Source organism: Cryptomeria japonica, chromosome 4 (assembly GCF_030272615.1).
Source record: "Cryptomeria japonica chromosome 4, Sugi_1.0, whole genome shotgun sequence".
NCBI classification, from domain to species: Eukaryota; Viridiplantae; Streptophyta; class Pinopsida; order Cupressales; family Cupressaceae; genus Cryptomeria; species Cryptomeria japonica.
In genome coordinates, this window is record NC_081408.1 from 560,892,505 (window position 1) to 560,912,781 (window position 20,277).

Here is a 20,277-nt window from a genome sequence, read left to right on the forward strand (position 1 = left end):
TTTGATAAGAAATTTGTTTCAGATTTTGTAGAATGAGATTCATTGTTTAAATTCTTAGTTTCAGATTTTGTAGAAAATAAGATTCATTGTTTTAATTCTGATAAGAAATTAGTTTCAGATTGAAAGAAGTAGAGTAAATGGAAATTAGATTCATTGTCTTCAGTTTATTTTTGATAAAAATTAGATCTCCCTGTGTGTGCAAACAATTTTCTCTGTAGACAAATCTCCCTGTGTGTATAAACAAATCTCCCTTCTCTGTGAATAGACCTCCCTGTGTAAAGAACAAAAGAAATGAAAGAAAAGAAATAAACTATTCCTTTCTCTGTGAAAGAATTTGTCTGTGTGAAAAACAAAAGAAATAATCTATTTCTTTCTCTGTGAATGAATTTCCCTGTGTAGGAAACAAAAGTAATGAAGAAAAAGATATAAACTAATCCTTTCTCTGTGAAAGAATTTCCCTGTGTGAAAAATAAAAGGAATGAAAAAAAGAGATAAACTATTCCCTTCTCTGTGATTGAATCTCCCTGTGTAGAAAACAAAAGAAATGGGAAAAGAAGAGCAGAAGAAACCCTCTGGTTACTGCTTCATTTTGTCCCTGGAATTAATTTGCAACATTGTTATTTGCCTATTATTTACCCTGCTCTGAGTAATCTTCAATAATTTATTAAAAAATAATTATAATACTCCTGTATAAGAAAAAAAAATGATAATAATAATATTAACATACATATATTTATATATATATATATATAAAAATAAATAACCCGAAAAGCAAGAAACCCTATCGAACGTTAGAAAAATCTTCTTACGCCTCTGTAACGCACGACATTCCACGTTCAATGGTCGCTGTTTGCATGGACAGTTTCAATAAAACCGTCGCAGGGGTACGGGGGGCCCACGGCATCCCCTCATCCCTGTGGACCTGCGCATGCAGGGCCGCAGGGGTGATGGGACCCGTGGTCCCCACCCCGCAACCCTCTTTATTATCATAACAAAATACAAAGCCTTTTGCCATTAAGTTTAAAATTTGGTTTTTTTTTTAAGTATTTCGAAATTTGAAGTTTTAATTTGGTTTTTTTTAAAAAAAAAAAAAAAACTAAGTTAATTTCTATTTAGTCATTTTTTTTTAAAGTTTGATAATAATGACATTTAGGAAATAATGTTTTTTTTTTTTTGATTATTTTGGTAAACTTTAAGATATTGTATTTCGACTTAGAAAAATTGGGCTAATATGTAGCAAGCTCATAATTAAATTGCCTTAGTAAGTTTTAAAATCGTAGACTATATCCTTTTAAAATTAAGTTACTCAACCCATTAAGAATCGTTGAGACACTTGATTGGTCTTTAATACAAATGCTTAAATTTAATCGTTATTTTGGATTCATAGCATGCGAATTATTTATAGAATAATTATATCTTCATGCAATTACTATTATGCAAGTTTCATTGTTATGCAAATTACACTTCAAGTAGTTACTTCAATTATTTACGCCTTCATTTTGTTATTCGTAGTTAGAAAACTAAATAAGGAAGTTGGAAAACCAAAACTAGCAGCGTTCGGTATATATGGTGCCTCTGGGTCACGCTTACGGGTAATGCCGTCGTGTTGAACTACTGCACTTAACGCCTAATAAAGCTGCATTAACGACGTCTGTGGCATCGTCCCTATAAATCGTCGGGGAGTAATAAGGGACATTTGGAAGTTAAAAAATCCAAGGGGCGGGTAATCCCTCTTGGATCGATAATTTAATAAGATAACTTTTAAATGAATTTCACATCCATTGAGATAAACCATAGTAAACCCCTCTTAGGGATGGTCAAGTTAAAAGCTCTCGTGAAATTTACTTTCTTTATTTATTTATTTATTCATCTCGAAGGGATATTGGTGATTTGCAATTGGGTGACGCTCATGATAAGTATTAGGATCTAGTTATTTTGTTTAGGCCACAAGCAATAGGCCATCTTGAGCCTTCGCTTAAGTGCTACCATCGTGGGTAGCAACCGCAGAGAAACTGTCTGGGACACTGACCCTAGAAAGGGTTGCGTACCCACAAATCAGTTTACATCGAACCATAGATTAGAAAATAGAACTACATACTTTACGCCTTGATCCCGTGCCGAAGCGGGTATGTAGGCAGTCTTGGGACGGAGTTGTCCCTTGTACTCAGGCGTTCGTGGGTGGGGTCTAGGCTTGGTTGAGTAAGAATCCTAATTGAAAGATAAGATAATCAAACTTAATTCAATGCATACTCGGAAGGAATCCCGTATGGATTCACTTGACTTCCCGAGGCTTTAAGCCAAATTCCGAGGCGGAATTCAAGCTTGTATTATTTTTTTATTATTCCTAAGGACGGCGACCTCGGTGCATTCTTGTTAGAAGAATGTAGTACTTAGTGAGTGGCTCAGGACCCGAATGGTCCCGATGAGTCTAAGTCTCTGGCCAGAGCATCTCCTATCCCATTTGGATAGATGCCTACCCCGTATGGGTAGATGCCTATCCCGTATTGGATAGATGGAAATTTACGTCCCGTATGGACAATTGCCTAACCCGTATGGTTAGAAGCTCATCCCGAATGGATGAATGCCTAATCCTAATTGGATGGATGCCCAGAGTATGCAATTGAATAAAACATAATGAAAAAAAATAAAATATATATACTCAATTTTTGTTGGATCAAATTTTGGTGGGTTATTACAGTTCCTTCTTCACTTTTATTATCAAACTTGCCATTTCTATCATCTTTGTGAACAGAGCATCTACTTCCAAAGATTTTAAAATAACTTACATTAGGTTTCTTATCATACCAAATTTCATATGGTGTCTTCAAAGTACCTTCCTTCAATTGTACTCGATTCAAGGTGTAAACTGCCGTGCTTATTGCTTCTCTCCAAAATGTTTGTGGCACCTTCTTTTCAATCATCAGTGTTCTAGCACAATCCACAATAGATCTGTTTATTCTCTCAGCTATTCCATTCTGTTGTGGAGTTCTCGGTGCAGAGACTTGTCTTTTAATACCATGATCATTGTAAAATAGGTTGAACTCATCAGATGTGAACTCTCCTCCCCTATCTAATCTAAGACATTTCAGTTGTCTTCCTATTTCATTTTCCACTCTTGCTTTGTACCATTTAAACATTTGAAAAGATTCTGATTTTTCTTTTAAAAACATTACTGACATCATCCTTGAATAGTCATCCACAAATAATATGAAATATTTATCACCATAATAACTTTGAACTTTCATAGGATGACAAAGATCAGTGTGCACTAGATCTAAAATTCCTTTAGAAGTGTAAGAATTACTTGTAAAGCTTGATCTTGTCATCTTACCCATCTGGCATCCTTGGCACATAGCATTCTCGGGTTTTTCAAGACTCGGTAGACCTCTTACTCGGTGCTTCTTACTTATTTTGATCAGATTATCAAAATTTACATGACAAAACCTTTTATGCCATAACCAGGTATTATCTATTTTTGCATACAAACACTTGTTATGAGTTGAGTCAAGGTCAAATGTGTTACCTTTTGTTTGTGTTTCGGTAGTAGCTAATTTTCCATTCTTGTCATGAACTTTGACAATTCCTTTTTGAAATTCTATTCGGTAACCTATGTTGTTTAGCTATGCTACACTCAACAAATTGTATTTCAGACCTTCAACCTAATAAACATCATTGCATCTTGCATTGTCAAGAAGTGTTATAGATCCTTTACCTTTCACCAGACATGGTGCATCATTACCAAATCTAACATAGCCTCCATCATAATCTTCTAATATAACAAACTTGTGTTTATCTCTTGTCATATGATGTGAGCATCCACTATCTATAATCCAAGAATCATTAGTGTTTATGTGAGATATTAGGGCTTTTTCTTCATACCTTTCTTCATCTGATCCATCTTTGATAGCCACATAAACTACTTCCTCTGTATCAGTCTCATCTGATTTATCATCATTGGATTCCTCATCACCTATTAAACATGTCTTTCTATCTCTTCTTCTGAAGTCTCGGTGTCCTCTGTAATGATTATCTTTCTGTCTGTCATCTCGGTAATCTCTCTTTTCAGTAAAATCTTTGTCAGGACAATTAGAAGCCATATGTCCTATTTTATCACAATTGAAACATTTCAAATGTAGTTTTCCTTTATACTTACCTTTGCCTCTCGGTAACCTTTTGGCTAATAGTGCTTCAAACTCTTCTTGCTTTTTGATTTCCTCATATAGTTTGTGTACTTCCTCCATGTTCTTACGAAATCTTTCACTTGCTCCACTATGATCTCCTTCAGAGTACTTATACTTTCTTTCATTGTAATCATTAGATTCATCAAGATGAAAATAACTAAATGCAGATTCAACTTTATTTACCAAAGATCCATTGTTATCAAAGTTACTTAACTCAAATGCATGTAGCTTACCAATAGTAGCATCTAAAGAAACTGGCATATTAGGTACAGACCTCAATTCATTGATTGCAGAGACTCGGATTGCATAAGCTGGTAGAAGGGTTCTCAACAACTTACTTGTTATATCCTTTTCTTCAATAGTTCCACCTGCTCCTTTGATTTGATTGACAATCTCCTTTAGTCTTGTACTGTACTGAGTTATGTTCTCACCTTCATTCATCCTCATACAGTCAAGTTGTCCTCTTAGACTATCTACTTTTTCTCTTTGAACATGTTCATCTCCTCCATATACTAATATGAGCTTATCCCACATTGCCTTTGCATCATTGCAGCCTTCTAGATCATTAAACTCTGAGTCGGTCAATGCAGATGTTATTTCAATCATTGCTTGAATATGTTCTTGCTTTGCCTTTATCTCTTCCATAGTCAATGGATAGGTGCTCGGTGTAACAAAATCATTCTCTAGATAGTATACAACATATTCTCCAACTCCTGATAGATGCAGCTTCATCCTTTTCTGCCATGTAGAGAAACTTGACTTGTTCAACTTCGATGCATCCCTCTTATACATCTTTGGATCTTTAACTCAAGTGCCTTTAAACTTTTCTTCTGGAGTCCAAAGCTCTGATACCAATTGATAGTTCTGATACTTAATATAAGTATAGATCCAATAGCCAACAAGATGAGAGGGGGGGGGGGGTGAATCATACAAACTTAATATTCCATTAAAACATTAGATTCAACCTCGGTAACATATATATCAGTAATATAACCAAAACTGTTAAACATGCAAACTCAAAAGCATATAAACATCATAAACCTCATAACACCAGATTTAACGTGGAAACCCAAATAGGGAAAAACCACTGTGGGATTTCAGACCCACTAAGAAATATACTCTTCTAGAGTATGCTCGGTTAAAAGCAAATCCTGTTAAAGATTACTAACACATTGCTAGATGTGACCCGGTTAAGGGATTTCCCTCAGATCTGTTAGGATCTTCACCTTGTTAGAAGTGACCTTGTTAAAGGATTTCAAACACTCAATCAGAATGTCACCTTGCTAGAGGGTTTTACAAATAAGACTGTTAAGTCCACTCGGTTAATAGATTTTCTGTCACTTTCTCAAAATAACAGTAATAAAAATCTATTTACAACTTCACATCTAAAATGCTAAAGCAGATTCCTATTTGTTCAATACAATCTAGACATAGAACTAATCTTGTCTATCTGCTGGGCTTCTATACTCTGTTATTCAAAACAGGTCTTCAAGCTTCTGTGCTTGGTAATCACTATGTAGCATCCCTGTGCATACATTTGCCCGCATGCATTGTTTATCAACAGTTTCCTATTTATAAACAATTAGGTAACCGTTTAATCTCCTTGATCACATTTCCCATGATCAATCATAGCCATCAGATCTTCAATCTTGTCCAGGTTCAATGCATCTTTCAATCTGAAAATGTTTTACCCTGCCTTGGAACTTGTGCCAGGGTATTGTGGTTTAATCTACACTGTAGATCTCCATGCCGACTTTCCATTGCCTTAGATTCATTAACAAACTTCATCCATGGCTCACCAATCATTTAATTAGTTCCAGCTCATCAAATTCCTTCATTAAATAATGCATGCAAACATTTAATGCATTCTGTTGTAGCTCAGTTACAACTCGGTAGCAACTTGGTGAATACTAAACTTCACTCGGTAGACATTCTACCTTCATTAACCGATAGCGATAACCTTAGGGTTTACCGACTAGGTTCCTTAGGGTTTACTGACTAGGTTCTTTGCTTGGTAACATAGTATAGTATTAACCTTCACAATTTACAACATATGTATATGTTAAAACAATTTAAACATCATGATATCATCATTGTCTGACTCGATAGTAGTTGCCCATTGAATACCTTATTCATCCCCTTATTCATCATAATCTTTCCTATGTCTTTTACCGACATCTTTATATTCTTTAAATCATACTTCTCAAGATATGGCAACATCATACTGAATTAGAAAATCAATTTCTTGACATCAATGACAAAATAATAATATCAAGATAGTAAACATCTTTAATCAGTTATATCCATAATCATCAACAACCTTCTCAATATCCTTATTAAATGCCAACAATCTTTCATTGTTTGTTATAATGCAATATTGTCAACAACCTCCTGTTTTGGAACATGATGCTCTTGATCCCTTGGACCTGATCTCCTGCGTCTGACCACCCGGGCCATCCAATCTGTATATACATCCCTAGCAGATCTGGAACTGCTAGCTCCTGGTGTGCCTATCGCTGCCACTGCCACTGCTCGACCATCTCCCTCATCATCTCCCCCATCTCCCCCATCATCATCTCCTCTATCATCATCCCCAACACTCTGATCTCCTGCATCTCCTCCATATCCATCTCCATGTCCGCTATCATCTCAATCTCTACCATCCCTCCATCATCTCGGAGCTCTGCATCGTGGCCTCTCATCATCCTCATCTAACACTGGCTCTGGCTAATTTGGACGTGTCAGCCTCAGAAACCTATGTACGATACAGTACACAGCGTACTCATGTGTCATCCCGCTATCCATCACACCTAGAAGATAATCCCAATCCATAGGCCCCAATGATCGATACTCTGCGCAGGCATGGTCATATGAAATAGAAGGCCCCTAAGTGGCCACATCCATTCTCTGACGAGCATAATGAGCTATACCTTGTGCTATCCCCTGTATCCTACCATACTGTCTCAACACCCTCATACAAGGAAATCGCTCGATGACGTAAGGTGTCGAGCCAATCAGATATCTCATCATGAATACATATGGCATCTCTGCTGCATCCTCGGGTCAAATCTCGTAGTCCCTATATGGCCTCCATATCACAGTATCTAGGTCATCCAAAGTCCATCTCCAGTACTCTAATTTGCCTAGCTTTCGCTGGACAATGACACCAGGATACCCGTCAACATAAGGTCTGCCTACAGGTCTCTCTCTGTCCGCCAATGGTCATGTGATAGGTAAATGCTCCCAGGCCCATATCTGAAGCAAAGTCACCCCTGCTGATAACGCAGCTGATCCCTGATATACAACTCGGTGCAAGTCATGATACAAGTGCGCTAACATACATGATCCCCATGAAAATCGGGTCCCCTCTGTCACCATCTGCTCAAGTAGACGACCCCATCTAACAGATAATCCCTTTGACCTATGATCAGGACAAGGAAGCCTCCAATAAATCTAGCAAGCATAGTCGGTAACGTGGCATACCCTAGCTCTAACATCTCCTACCACACAATATCATACCCGCCGATCTCGTCATCCTCAAACACACGACAATGTGCCTCTGTCCCACCCCGCTCGCTGAGATCATAATATACTAAATCACCCATTACAAGGATCCACAAAATTCGGTAGACATCCTCGGGTGTCACCGTCATCTCTCCAGTCGGCAAGTGAAACGTGTTATGTTCACTATGCCAGCACTCTGCTAAAGTTGTCAGTAATCCCCGGTTTATCAGAGGCCGGGGCATGTCAAGAAGGGAAGACAAACCACATCTGCTAATGTGATCTCGCTCCACCTGACTAAGGCGGGGTATCAGCATCCATGTCTTCAGGAAACACTCCTGAGACTGAAGAATGCTAAAGTGCTCCTGCAATCAAATCACTTCATCATATCAGTTTCTTGATTTATCTATCTATCAAATCAATCTATCTATCAGTCTATTTTGCTCAATTGAGATTTTTATCAAATCTCATTGGGCCCCTATCAATGACGTTCATCTATCATGAGGTCATTATCAATCTTATCTCATCTCGCGCATGCATCAAGATAATCAGAGCTGATCAGCAAATTTAATAATCAGGAGCGTCTAATTTTATCAATTAGATAGCCAATCAAATCTTACCCTATCAAAAATCGAAAAATCAAATCAAATCCAATTGATAGCAAATTTGACGAATCGAAAAATCAAATCAACTCATCGAAATCAAAAATCGCAAAAAAATCATCAACCAATCGTCAAATTGAAATAAAAAATCAAAAATTTTTTTTTTATCAAAAATTTCCAAAAATCAAGTTAAAAATAAAAAAATCGAAAAAACCCAAAAAAAAAAAAAATCGTCAAAACCAAAAAAAAAAGGTTCCCCCCCGGTTGGTGCCTGTGGCACCCTCGGCACCTGTGGTGGCGGCGCTCGCGGTGGCGCCCGTGGCGCCTCCCGCAACGCCGGCGGTGGCGGCCACCAGTGGGCCTCCGCCTCCGCCTCCTCTCCTCCGCTTCGCCTTTCCCTCTCCCGCCAAATTTTTAAAACTTCAAAAAATTAAAAAAATAAAATAAAATAAAATGCATAAATAAATTTTTTTGAGATGCGAATAAAAATTCTTTTTTAAAATCCGAAAAACCCATTTCACTAATCGAAAAACCCATCTCAAAAATGCAATTTTTTTCCCAAGCCATCTGACGAAAACGCTAAAAAATGATTTTTTATGCTAACAGCTAAATTTAAAAAAAAAAGATCAACAAAGCTGGGTTTTTTCGAAGTACGTACTGATGGACCGTATGCCGGAGGATGCTCATATCGTCGAATTCACTCGAACCTATTCTAGTGATATGGGATCGCCATTTCCTTTCTCCAAAGCAATTTTTCTCCAACAACTCCAGTGCACAAATGAGGAGTGAAAAAAAGAATTCACCTTTTTAAACTCATAATGGGGTATTTAAGTGGGATTTTTATTCCACTTATTGTTAATCATCTAATCAACTAATCAACCTGTCAGGACAATATTTTTTAATTTCTTATCGGGAAATGAATTGGATTGACTCTAAAAATTAGAAAATCATTAAAATTTACAAATCGCAAAAATTTCAAAAATTTCAAAAAAAAAAAAAAATCGCGAAAAATTCAAAATCATTTGAAAATTATCCGATTCATCTCCCGAGAGGGCATCCTCACATTGATATCTATCAATCAACGTCTGGGGCATCATATCAAGATTTATCATCTCCAAAATCGAAGTGACATCATATCGAGATTTATCATCTCCAAATCAAATCAGTATCACATCGAAACCAAATCCGCATCCAATCAATATCGAATCTACATCCTATCGGAATCAGTATCAACAACATCATCAATCAAGTTTTCTTTGAACCAACACATCGTCACACATCGCTTCAAAGAGGGGCAAAATCTATACACCTAAAAATGGTCTGAAGATAGTTAATTAAATATGTAGTTATTTGATTAATTCCCCTTCCCAATTAATTGAATTCACAAGCAATTTACTTAATTTCTCTATTCATCTACTAGTAAATAAATCTAAATGAATTATTTATATAGTTCATCTCACATCCCCCTTTGATTAATTAATTCTCAATTAATCAATGTCTCCCCATACTAATCAATTCTTCTAATCCCTAATTAAGATTAACAAACTCAAGTTTGTTGAGATTAATTATCATTTTTCAATTATTTGAATTTCTAAATTCAAATGAGCACATGGCTCCTAACTTTAACCACCCAACCTAACCATCCCCTAACTTAACCCATTCAATCTAATCTTGGGTCTAACTAAACCTATCCTATCTTGCACATTCTAACCTCCTTATCCTAACCTCTCATGGTGTGGATATTCTCTCCTTGAGACACATTGCACTTTTGCCATATGTCTCCTCCCTTGGACACTTGCCCTCTCATGAGCAAGGCTCCTTGACACTTGTCACCACAGAGATGACAAGTGTCCCTTCCTCCAACCTCTTCTCCAACTTCCTCAATCTTGGCCCTTGATATCTTCAGATCAAATCTGGACCGTCGATTCCTGCCACCTCAGCTTTGGCCTTGGAATTCCTATAAATACCCCTCATTTTGGAGCAATATGGATCCGATCTCATATCAATTTAGGCATCATTACTATAGAGAATTTGCATTTCAATTATCTAGTAATTAGCTTTTGGATTTATCATAGCATGTTAATCTAGTTTCTTACATCACGCATTTCATATTATCTCCATAGTCAATCATGATCAAATAGCTACTCAACTCTTAAGTTGTCACTTTGGAGGTCATTGCTCCACTGAGAGCCCATCAATCCAACACCTTCAAGGTCCTCAAGAATAGAGGAAAATGGGACATTTCAAGGAAGGCTTATGGTTTGCATCTTTGATTTAGTTTTCAATTAAGCTTTTCAATTACATTATATTGTCTCATTATATGTGTATGCCTCTTATACTAACAACATTTTTAGTATCACAATTACATGTGATATTAGGACCTATTATGCAATAATAGGTCTTAAATATGACATAATAGTCCACAAGTATTATGACATAATATTTCTAGGTCTTACTATGACTTGGAAATTTGGTTTCAATTATACTTGAAATTTCATTGCATTAAAAATATTCTCTTTCATCTTAATTTATGTGCAGAACAGTCTCAAGAAGAAGGAAGTTCTCAAGCAGGAGTTGAGGCAAACAAACCCATTGAAGAACATAGGGAGGAGCTTTCCCAAGTTGAACCAATGGAGGTTGAAGGAGAGGGGTTAGGCTCCTTACCTCCTACCACCGATATGGATGAGCATATTGTGGATCTAGCTAAATAGGTGAAGAGAAATATTTCTTATAAAAAATTTAGATCATTTACTTGAAATGGATGTGAATGAGTTGAAACGTCTCAATGAAGAATCTAGACATACTAAAAGGAGGTCAATGAATAAAAGTGCAAAAGAAATAATGTCTCATTTTAATAATCTTGATACTACACTAAATAAAGCTCAATTGTTATCAATTGTACTTACTCGTAAAGACTTAATAGATCCACTGAAATTGTTGGGTACAGATACAACAAGTCAAAAGAGGAAAACTTCTCAGCTACAAAAATATATTGTTGATAATGTTAAGAAAAGTTTGGTGAACATTAGTAAAAAATCTCAAATAGTAGATAAGAGCATTTCAAGAAGAGTGATGTTGACATCTTTAGTAAATGAAATATTGCCTCAAAAAAGACAAATTTGAGTTTGGTTTTAGTAGAAGGACAATATCAAAATATGTGAAGAGGAGAAGGAGTTTGGATGATACTACCTCAGAAGGGAATTGGGAAATTATGTGTAGAGCTCCTCATTCTGATAGAATTGAAGATGTTGTTAGGAACTTGGTGACAAGTTTTTTGAATGATAATATTCATCCTTCATCAAACAGTAGAGATGTTATCAAGTAAAGGATTGGCCCTGATCATTATGATCTCCATGTAAAACATTGGCTAGACACAACAAAACATGAATTGTATATGTTGTTTACTAAAACAAACCCTCATATAAAGATTGGACAAACCATGTTTGAAAGATTAAGGCCATATTATGTGAAGGTAAACAAAGTCTTCGAAACTTGTTGTTGTTGTTATCACATTGAATTTTATCTGTACTATCAGGTCTTTTGAAAGATTAGAGAAGATAATGATGGTTATGAAAAAACTCCTCCTAAACGAACAAGTCAATTCATAGCATCCATCTTATGTGACAAATCAGATGATAATGCAATCGGTCAAATAAATTGCATAAAAGGAATTTGTGGAACATGTGGGGAGTTGGCTAAATTTCCATTGAGAGATGAAGATACTGACATGACAAAGATGGTAAATTGCAATAGTTACAAGTACAAAAAATTTGAAACAAAATTTGGAAAGGAATCTACAAGGTTAGATTATGTAGAAGAGGAGATACCTATTGGAACATTTATTGAAAATTTTCGTAAGTTGATAAAACCATACATCTGCCATGGTTTTTTTTTCCAAGTGGAAAGCACAACAATTTCAAACATTAAGAGACACTTTCCCACTTAGAACTATTCTATCCATAGTGGACTTCGCAGAAAATTACTCTTTTGCACATCAAAAAGAGATTCAATCAGAGTATTACTTTTCAAAGCCAATCACTATTATGGTTCATGTGTGTTATCGACATGCACAAATGGATTTGGATGGTGTTGATAGTATGTTTGAAAATTTTGTTATTAAGAAAGAGTACCACTTATATATCAGTGATGATAAGGCGCATGACACACTATTTGTACAACATTGCTTTAAGAAGTTTTTTGAACATTTAAAATAGAGAGGTATAACAATAGTTAAAGATTTTGTTTCTTCTGATGGATGTACACAAGTCAAATCTTCGAGGCCATTTTATGCACTATGTAGATATCATCGAAATGACAAAAACCACATGTTTGGAGTTTTTTTAGAGTGGTCATGGAAAGGGTGAACATGATGGTGTAGGAGCTTATATAAAACGTGCTCTAAGAAAGCATCAAATAAATTATACATGAGATCATATAGATGATGCACATGTTGTTGTTGAATTTTGTAAGAAACATTTTGTGCAACCGAATTATCCTAGTTCATCATTGAGAACACATAGGCTCATTCCATATAGAGTGTTTTGGGAGATAACCGGTACGTGATCTCTTTTAGTGTTTTATAAAATGTTCCTAGTTCAAATATTCTAAAACAACTTGATATGTATATGTTTGTGTACACATGTATATTTGATAGATGTGGATAGAAGATCAATGCATGGATGCAAGAGTGTGGAGAGGACAAGATCTTTGCACTGTGTCATGGGTACAGATAATCGCCCATGGACATTGTACACTAGGGATTATTCATGTTTTTGTTCTAATTGCATTTTGGAAAACTATGTTGATTGCAAGAACCAAGAGCTTGGATATGTCAATGAATGGAAATTGGTGCCACTAGATGTTTTCGACACATACGAGGAAAATGAGGATGAAATCTTTGAAGACATTCCTTTGATTTCTACTGATTATGACCATATTTCAGGATTTATTAAAAAAGATATATATACATACATATATATATATATATATATATATATATATATATATATATATATATATATATATATACTTTAAAAAATGTTGTGTGCATGTATGTACAAATAAATTATAAGTTTTTAATCAAGTACATTTTAAATTTATAACTTGTTTCGAATTGCAGGAGATAATTTTGCAATCATAATAGAAGATGGAAATATAGAAGGTGTTAGTTATTATTTATTGTGTTGCACATAAGAGAGAAAGAAGTTAACAAAATCTGAAATGAGCGATGTAATGTCCTTTCCCATAGGTTTGAACTGATTTGAATGTTTAAATTTATTTATTTATTTTAAACATGAACATGTGCACATGTTTTAATTTTTATATACACAACTTACACAAATTTTTAATTCCTCGTTTCTTATACATGTACATGCAGGCTCAGTTGTAGTGCAAGGGACATATTTCAAACAAGTTAAAATTGTTCAACATGGGATTCATTTCACTGAATACCAAATTGACAACAAGGTATATCAGTATAGCCATTTGGTCATTGTTGTTGGCCTAATTCTTCAAACAGTTCCACCTTGCGGGCGGTCTCAAAAGTGGAGACTAGATAGTGAAGATCTTGAGAAAATATTTAGTGTTATTGAAGAGCGGTCTAAACCACTTGAAGTGGTATGAAATATTTAGTTCACCTAAGTAAATGTGTTTGAACCCATGAATTGATTTTTATATAGCTTGTGATGTTAAATAATAACTTACGTGCATGTGTACACATGTACAAAGTAAAAATTTGTGATGTGGATGAGTTAAAAATGTCTTAAGCCCGAATGTATGCACAATTAGGATCATGTATATCTTTAAATTAGGACATGTATGAAATTTGATTTAAATTATTTCTAGTACATTTTTGTATTTAAGTTTAAATTAGTTCATGTATTCATTTTTAATTAAATTTATTTACAAATATACATGTAATTTAAATGCATAATACAACTATATGAAATTTTTAATAGAATTTACTTCAATATTTATCAACTAGTCTAGTTGAATTTTTATTGTGAATGCGAATGCCACAGGTATTTAGTCAATCTTGTGTTCATACTAGGAAATTGTATTTATTTAGTGCACGTCTTCCTTGTGTGGTTGGTCTAAGAAAATTTTAATTTATTATTATTTAATATACATATAAATCTTATTAAGCTAGACCAAAAGTGGATGTTCAATCTATTGTTTATGATTTGAATCCTTTGAAGATTTCAATTATTTGTAGCACTATGGTTGTTTTTAGTTTTAAGAAAAGGAATTAGTTACATTGAGATCTATCTGGTTATGCATTCTTTTATTCCTAATAGAATTTCAAGATGAGGATTTATTAACTACCAATTTATATTAATTTCACTCTCCTTTTTTATTATTATTATTTAAATTTTTTTTTTTTTTTTTTTTTTCAAAAAATTGATATCAATTATGAGTTTCATTGGATTTATGTCATTTTACAATTTAGATTTGTTTAGAATATTTTTTTAACATTCTACATGACTTTAGAAATACTTAGATGATGTGGAGGAAAAACAAACTATTAAAAAATGTGTTTTTTTTTTTTTTATCTATTGTATATTAAAATTTTTTGTTTACAGTAAAAATAATAATAAAACAATTCATTTTATTTATATTTTATATATTTAAAAAATGTTTGATAAAAATTTCAAATTACTCAAAAGTTATCAAGTCGTGAGGCTTCTAGATATTTAAGTATAATCAAACACATGTGTACACATATGATTTATATACTTGTACAATATAATAAAAAACATGCATATATATATATATATAATCAAACGTGGAAGTATGATCAAACACAAACTGTATAAAGTATAATCTAACGTGCACATGATATAATTTGAATACATAGCAATATAAAGTAAGTCCAATAATAAAATCTCAATATAAAGTAACTCTAAATACATAGCAATGTAAATTAAGCTTGAATGTAGCAATATGTGCACATGTCTAGATGAAAGTCTGGAATACATACATAAAAAGATAAACAGATGAGCTATAAAGTGGCAAATCAACATGCATCATGTTAGCCATGAATAGAGCGACCGTCTGAGTGAGAGTCTTGGTGAGAGTCTGAATGTCTAATAGATCCCTGCAAAAGTAGAATTTATATTTAAATATTAAAAATATATCTACATGTATGGATCTTATTTAAATAATCAAATAGACTAGTAAATTAAAATATACTATAATGCACATGTACATACAAAATCCATAACTAGCCTGTCCACTAGCAGGTGTAGCATCCAAAGAATCTCACCTACGCACACGCTTTGAACTCAAACTAGGAGTGACATGAGGTAACTGTTGTACATACGTGTGTATTTTAGGATTTTTTTGAACAATAAATGATACTTATTTAAATTTATTTATTAAATTATATAAAACTTACATGTCCATCCTTTTAAAAATTATGCGCACATACACACCTATGTATTAGGAGCTTGTATAGTCTGATCATCTCCTATGATCATATCAACCACATTAGCTGTGCCTGCATATCTCTCTCTACCTGTACGAATGACTGAGGAGTGTAAGGGGCTAAGTAGATGATTGGGCATAGATGAAGTGTCTGATTCTAGTGTCATATCCATAAAACTAGTCTGGCTCAAACATCGTAGCTTTTCCTCAAATGAATCCAAGCCCTCATCTGTGATATGGACCTGATCAGCCTGTATCTCCTCTTTTGCAGCAACAGAGTGATCTGTAGGTGGGTCACCCAGAGCATATGTAGAGTGATGAGAATGTTGTGACTGTCCTAGTATATGCATCAATGCAGTAGCCCACGTGTCTCTGAGAATCTCATCTCTAACAACAACCAATGGTATCCCAAGTCGAGATGAAATGAAACAATATGAATGTAGTAGGTTCTCAGATAAATACTGTGACATTTGTACATGTCTAGCACCTCCTGCTATAGTTGCTACATCATCTGGCGAGGGGATGCCAACAGTAACATACTGATCTAAATTTGAAGCCACCCCATGACTGGAAGAAGCATTTGTAAATGATCTAGAATGTGGTTGACTCATCATATATCTACCCAGCCTATCTGATCATATGGTGGTTGTTGCTGATGCAATATCTCCAATCCTATCAATTGCTTCTCTTTGAGAAGCAATCACAACATGATTTGCTGTGGGGGTGAGGGTTGGGACTATTGCTGAAAATCTCCCACCAACAAGCTCCATGTGTCTGGGAAGAGCTCTATCATGCCTACGATATGCATCTCTATCAGCAATCCTGCCCCTCCCCTGTCCATATTATCCGAGAATGTCAAGGTAGTTGGGTTTCAACTGATAGTGGACCTCATTATAGACCTGATATGTAAAGTATAATGATATTTGGTCATTATTAGGATAACGGCCATGGGGAGCTAAGAAGCGTGGGTAAATCAACTTTGAAACCTATGGATCAATGCATCATGTCACCTAATATCCTCTCACTTTTTTCTTCTCCTGATACTATGGAAAACATATCTCCTTAATAGTTTCCTTCAAGACTACCCCCAACACGTCAGCGAAGGAATGAGGACCCCTCACCTCAGCCCTTAATTGTCTATAGATAGAATCTATAACTTGTGGCAAAAATGAGATGTGGCTAACTAGACGATCCCTCAAAGATTGTAAACTCCTAAAAATGGATTCGCATGTACTCTTGTACATGCCATCAGTCTGTGGGTCTACTAAAATACCTCTCAATTTCCTCATCTCATGGTCACTACGATGAAAAATGGTACTGATATTAGGGAGAGTGTCCTGATCAGGAGCTTGTGGAGGTGGATCCTGACCAGGAGCCTCTGCATGAAGATCCTAATAAGGCATAGGTACACGGGGATCCTGATCCTTCATCTATCTAGGTAGATCATAAAGTTAAAATTTACGTAAGAAAACACACATGAAGCGCATTCAATTTAAAACATTAAATTAAAATCAGTTAAATTCTAGATAGATAGAGAGAGTAATCTATCATTAATCTTGAGCTCATTAAATTAAAATGTACACATGAAGTTCTCGCATAATTCAAATTTAAATAAATTATTTTAAAGAGAGCGAGAGAGAGATCATTAAAAATATATAAATTTATCTATATATCACATACGTATAAATTTTAAATTATTAAAACATTAATGAGAGAGAGAGGGAGATCATTTTCATGACAGAGAGAGATATATCATTAATTTCAGAGAGAGAGAGAGAGAGAGAGAGAGAGAGAGAGAGAGAGAGATCATTAAAGATATATGCATGTACTAAATTAAAACACATGCTGAGCAAATTAAGGGAAGAGAGCTCAAAAGACTAAATCATGTACATATATACTAATTCAAACACATGCTAAGCAAATTAAGGGACTTGAGAGAAAAAGACTAAATCATAATGTGATAAGTATATGGTCAAATTGGGTCCTAAGGGGTACAGTATAAACATTAGGATGTTATAAGAGGTCATAAGTGGTCCTAAGAGGTCACGCATGTGTGTCAGAACACATGCGTTACCCCTTAGGACCACATATGACCCCTTAAGACACTTTGAGATGGACTAAGGGGTATGTCGTACACACTAGGATGTTATAAGGGGTCACACATGTGTTAGAACACATGCGTGAACCCTTAGGACCACATATGACCCCTTAGGACACTATATGATCCTAAGGGGTATGTCGTACATAGTAGGATGTTATAAGGGGTCATATGTGGTCCTCAGGGGTCACACATGTGTTAGAACACATGCATGACCCATTATGACTACATATGACCCCTTAGGACACTTTGTGATCCTAAGGGGTATGTCATACACACTAGGATGTTATAAGGGATCATATGTGGTAATAGGGGGTCACACATGTGTTAGAACATATGCGTGAGCCCTTAGGACCACATATGACCCCTTAGGAAACTATGTGATCCTAAGGGGTATGTCGTACACACTAGGATGTTATAAGAGGTCATATGTGGTTGTAAGGGGTCACACATGTGTTAGTACACATGCGTGACCCCTTAGGACCATATATGACCCCTTAGGACACTATGTGATCCTAAGGGTATGTTGTACACACTAGGATGTTATAAGGGGTCATATGTGGTCGTAAGGGGTCACACATGTGTTAAAACACATTGTTGGCATTACAGTAAGAAAGATTGTTGGCATTTCAATGTCAGGAGTTTGTTGATATTCATTAAGGATATTGAGAAGGTTGTTGAAGATTATTGATATAACTAAAGAAGGATGATAACTATCTTTATAACATTATTTTGTCATTGATGTCAAGAAATTGATTATGTGATTCAGTATGATGTTGCCATATCTTTAGAAGATTTATTTAAAGAGAATTAAGATGTCGGTAAAAGACACAGAAAGAATGTGATGAATAAGAGGAGGAATAAGTTATTCAATTGGCAACTATTACTGAGTTAGACAATGATGAGATCATGATGTTTAGATTGTTTTGATATCCTACATATGTTGTTGATTATAAGGTTAATACTATACTATGTCACCGAGCAAGGAACCTAGTCGGTAAACCCTAAGGTTATCGATATCGGTTAATGAAGGAAGAATGTCTACTGAGTAAAGTTTAGTATTTACCGAGTTGCAACCGAGTTATGACAATGCACATTGAATGAATAAAAGCATTATTTAATGAAGGACAATGATTAGCTGGAGATGCATAAATGATTGGTATGCCATGCATGAAGTTTGTTAAGGATCTATGGCAAAGGAAAATCGGCAGGAAGATCTATAGTGCAGATTGAACCGCAATAACCTTGTGCAAGTTCCAAGAAAGGAATGCAAGTCCCAAGGCAAGGTAAAACATTTTCAGATCAAAAGGATATATTGAACCTGGTCAAGTTTGAAGATCTGATGGCTAAGATTGATCATGGGAAATGTGATCAAGGAGATTAAGCGGTTAGCAATTGTTTATAAATAAGGAATTGTTGATAAACAATGGACGTGGGAAAGTGTATGCATAGGGATGCTACATAGTGATTATCGAGCACAGAAGCTTGAAGACCTATTTTGAATAAACAGAGTAGAGAGCCCAGCAGAGGGACAAGATAAGTCTTATGACTAGATTATTTTGAGCAAATAAGAATCTGCTTTAGCATTTTAGATGTGAAGTTGTAGATAGATTTTTATTACTGTTATTGTGTAAGTGACAAAAAATCTCTTAACCGAGTGGACTTAACAGTCTTATTTGTAAACCTCTAGCAAGGTAACATTCTAGTTGAGTGTTTGAAATCCTTTAACAAGGTCACTTCTAATAAAGTGAAGATCCCAACAGATCTGAGGGAAATCCCTTAACTGGGTCACATCTAGCAATGTGTTTGTAATCTTTAATAGGATTTGCTTTTAACCGAGCATACTCTAGAAGAGTATATTTCTTAGTGGGTCCGAAATCCCACAATGGTTTTTCCCTATTTGGGTTTCCACGTTAAATCTAGTGTTATGAGTGTTATGATGATTATGTGTTTATGAGTTTGCATGTTTAGCAGTTTTGGTTATATTGCTGAAGTATAAGTTACCGAGGTTGCATCTATTGATTTTATGGAAGATTAAGTTTGTATGATTCACCCCCCCCCTCTCATCTTGTTAGATATTGGAATTTGTACTTTACATTATGTATTAGAACTATCAATTGGTATCAGAGCTTTGGACTCTAGAAGAAAAGTTTAAAGGTACTTGAGGCAAAGATCCAAAGATGTATAAAAGGGATGCACCGAAGCTGAACAAGTCAAGTTTCTCCATATGGAAGAAAAGGATGAGGCTGCATTTATCAGGAATTGGAGAATATGCAACATATTATCTAGAGAATGATTACATTGCATCGAGCACCAACCCTATGACTTTGGAAGAGATAAAGGCAAAGCAAGAACATATTCAAGCTATGATTGAAATAACATCAGCATTGACCGACTCAGAGTTTAATGATCTAGAAGGCTGTAATGATGCAAAAGCAATGTGGACTAAGCTCATATCTATGTATGGAGG